Source organism: Osmerus mordax, chromosome 26 (genome assembly GCF_038355195.1).
Source record: "Osmerus mordax isolate fOsmMor3 chromosome 26, fOsmMor3.pri, whole genome shotgun sequence".
NCBI classification, from domain to species: Eukaryota; Metazoa; Chordata; class Actinopteri; order Osmeriformes; family Osmeridae; genus Osmerus; species Osmerus mordax.
The window spans coordinates 941,191-945,168 of NC_090075.1; the positions used below are offsets into that span (position 1 = coordinate 941,191).

Genomic DNA, 3,978 nt, shown 5'->3' on the forward strand with positions numbered 1-3,978 from the left:
ACGTGGCTGCTCTGGTCGGATCTCAGATGTTACGGCGGCGTGCTGCTCTGGTCGGATCTCAGATGGTACGGCGGCGTGCTGCTCTGGTCGGATCTCAGATGGTACGGCGGGCTGTCCTGTGTGTTAACACACCAGCTCTCTGCAGACACAAGCAGGAGGAGGAGGAAGACAGGGTGCTTCTCCAGGAGATGGGTGTGTGCTCAGGTATTGGCCAGGTAGCTCCGTAGCCCCTCCCCCCTGTCCCAGGTATATAGGGCCTCCCCCCAGCCTCCCGTAGAGACTCTACCTGTCCCGTTAGCTGTTTGATCCTGGACTCTTTCACAGTAGAAGGATTGCGAGCTGTAGAACCCTGGAGTCAGTGGAGCACACAGCTGCAGCCCTGCTTAACCTGAGCGCCAACATGCTGTACCTGGAGACAGGGACGCCGTCCTCGTACAGCGAGGTAAGACGGGGGGGGGGGAGCGGGGGAGAGGGGATGGCGGCCCCCTGGTAACAGACCCAGTGGGCCCCTGGTAACAGACCCAGCGGGCCCACCGGTAACAGACCCAGTGGGCCCCTGGTAACAGACCCAGCGGGCCCCTGGTAACAGACCCAGTGGGCCCCTGGTAACAGACCCAGTGGGCCCCTGGGTGGTGGGTTCCTCAAACCTCCGTGGAACGGAGGGTAGACGATGTAGAAGGATAGTTACTAGGCGGAATGGGCCCCAGTCGTTAAATAACGTAATACATTTTTTTATTAAGACAATATTTTCCTAAAACAAAAAAGGTTCGGTGTATGTTTGTGTTTTTGATCTGTTAGGTCGTTCTTAGTGACTTGTGTGGAATGGAAACCCCTGAAAACGGCTCAGAAACAAACTAAACTGGATCAGATAAATTATAAATCTCAGCTTGTCTCTTATCAGATTTAAAACAAAAACAAATTTAATAACAACTCTTGTTTTGGCGGCTGATTTTCCTCTGTTTGCGTTTCAATTCAGTGACATTGTGTGAGTGTGTGTGTGTGCTTATGAGTGTGTGTGTGTTGAAAAGGGCGGTTGTGTTTTTGGGTGTGAGTGAGAATTCAACGTCGAGGGAATGTAAACAGGGTGTTGTGGAGGGCTCGAACAAGGCAGGAACAAGGCAGGAAATGGAGTCTGCTCGTTAGGCCTCACAGATGGGGTTTGACTCACACTGTTTGTTGTCCTGCACTGACGCTGGTAGTGATATTGAGACTTTTGTTAACGGTGTACAGTGTCCATTCTTAACCGACATGATCTGAGTGTGGAAAAAAACAGCTTTGTGACTGACAGGTGATTGATGCTTCTGGATTTGCATTCAAGTGATTGGCTTTGATTTGGAGAAGTGCGCTGAATAAAGACTGGCAGACTTTTCTGTCAAAGGCATCCCTGCTACATCACAAGACACAATTTGATAACATTATAAATTTCACGGCTTTAGTTTTAGTTTACCCTGGCTTTATTTGAAAATGTGTGCAACATTTTTTTAATACATTTTCACCTCTTTTTGTTGCTGTAAATTCCGACGGTGTTACATTACATTACATTTAGTCATTTATCAGACGCTCTTATCCAGAGCGACAGTAAGTACAGGGACATTCCCCCGAGGCAAGTAGGGTGAAGTGTCTTGCCCAAGGACACAACGTCAGTTGGCATGACCGGGAATCGAACTGGCAACCTTCGGATTACTAGCCCGATTCCCTCACCGCTCAGCCACCTGACTCCAGGTGTTCCATGAATGTCCCAACTAGCAGTCGTGTCCGGGGTCCGGACAGGCAGCTGGAGAGGGGTCGGGTGGTGGTCCTGATCAGGGCCAGGGACTTCACCCCAGCCACCTCCTCTACGGGTTCAAACCCTGGGTCAGATAACAGACCTGTTCAAGAACACACACATGCAACATCCTGAAAGGGTGGTAGATGTGTGTATTTGGTCTTGCGGATGGCAGATCTAGAACAATCCAGATCTTTCTTCCAGACAGATCTAGATGTGTATTATTTTTTCAGAATCACAGAATCTGTAAAAACAAACTGAGGTGATAAATCGACTGTTTTCTATCTTGTCATCAAACACGTTGTCCAGCGCCGGAGCTGGGAGGGGAGTTGGGTTGCAAGATCGGCTGGCTGATGGCAGGTGTCAGGTCCCAGTCTTTAGAGGGCGGGGGGGGCAGGGGGGCAGGGGGGCCGGGGGTCAGTGAGTGCTGTCCACCCTCCCTGAGTGTTGAGGTATTAGGTTCCCCCTCCCCCACCCTCCCCCACCCTCACCCCACCTCTCAGGAGGCTGAGCACTTCACAATGTGGCTGGCCTGGCTGTTTGGTGGTAATTGCTTTAATGGTGTGTTGATGTAGATACAATCACCTGCCTCTGACCCCACCCCCCACCCCCCACCCCACCCCACCACACCCCTCAGCAGGTAGAAGGTGGACATAGATCCCTCTCTTCCCCACCACAACCATCAACACTCCCACCCTCACCCCCCTCCCCCTCCCCTCCCTAGAAGAGCTGTTAATACCTCCCTCGCCTGTGGTCACTCATCACCACCCTGCCCCCACCCCTGCCCCCCTCCAGCTCGCCTAGCCCCCAGCCCAGGGACCCCAGCCCAGGTCACCAGAGAGGGTTCAGGAATGGGAGCTATGCCCCTCAGGGCTCCCCTGGTTCCTGTCCTCTGCTACCTACCAAGACTCCAGCTCACCTGGATCACAGCCCCACCTGGAGAACCACACTCTGGTTCAGATGTTCTCCTGTCGGTGTGTTGGCTGGGTGGGGTTCCACGTTCTAAGGCTCTAGAGGTTCTGACCCTCACAGACCTTGCTGGTTACCACTGGCAACACATCCTTCTTCGAAATGTATTCAAAAAATGCATGTTAAAATTTTACATAACATACAATAATTTTAGCAAAACATAAAATAAATTTATTTTAAGGAAAGTAAATGTCCCAACATAGTTTTAATATTTGAAATAGTCTGTAGTCCAAACCTAAATTAACTAAGAGGAATTACACAGCTGTTCTCGAGGTCGTCCTTACAGACCCGGGAGGCCCTCTGATTTGAACTAAAGGAATCAACACAACAGGCAGGATTGTTGCAAATGTTCCAAAACCAGCGGACCACTACAATGGACGTAGAGGAAAGTCTGGGCCTGGATGTCGGACGATACATAAATCCCTGAGGAGAATGTGAACATCACCATCCATCAGCCAATCACAAACTTTCCCTCGTCTGTAACGGCCTCTTAGTTACGGTGTCTGTATGCTAACCATCCCAGACATGCGTGCGGCATCCTGCAGATTCCTTCTGCGGAGACAACAGGCTATCAGCTAGCTGCGTGGCTGTAAAGGTCACTGCTCTCCCCCCTCTCCCCCCTGCCTCCCTCTCCCCCCTCTCCCTCCCTCTCCCCCCTGCCCCCCCTCTCCACCCTCTCCCCCTGCCTCCCTCTCCCCCTGCCTCCCTCTCCCCCCACTCTCCCCCCCTTCTCCCTCCCTTTACCCCCCTCTCCCCCCTCTCACCCTCCCCTCTCCCCCCGCCTGCCCCCTCTCCCCCCTCTCCCCCCTGCCTCCCTCTCCCCCCTGCCTCCCTCTCCCCCCTGCCCCCCTCTCCCCCCTGACCCCCTCTCCCCCCTGCCTCCCTCTCCCCCCTCTCCCTCCCTCTCCCCCCTGCCCCCCTCTCCCCCTCTCCCCCCTCTCCCCCTGCCCCCCTCTCCCCCTCTCCCCCCTGCCCCCCTCTCCCCCTCTCCCCCCTCTCCCCCTGCCCCCCTCTCCCTCTCTCCTTCCCCCCTGCCCCCCCAGCTCAGCGATGCTGACTCCAGCTCTTGCCTCAGACAAAGGCCCCTGGGAGCCAGCCTGACCTTTCACCAGCTTTATTAAAGGCTGTCTTGGACGTCAAATGGGTTGATTGAGCGTGGCAGCGTTTGGTGTTAACCTCCTGGGGGAGAGAGACACTCCTGGCTTTTAAACGGAAGGTATTTTTAAGAGCATCTGAAGGGGTTA

The 3,978-nt window shown here is 53.8% G+C and overlaps 1 protein-coding gene across 2 annotated transcripts in view; it reads left to right on the top strand.

Moving 5' to 3' along the window:
- The first annotated feature begins 303 nt into the window (after nt 1-303).
- The window catches only part of tp63 (tumor protein p63), a 23,880-nt gene continuing 20,205 nt past the window's right edge, over nt 304-3,978 (top strand). For both annotated transcript variants that reach the window (XM_067229553.1, XM_067229554.1), the window contains exon 1: nt 304-442. The gene's annotated coding sequence lies outside the window, so the exon portion shown is untranslated. The remainder of the gene's footprint in view (nt 443-3,978) is intronic.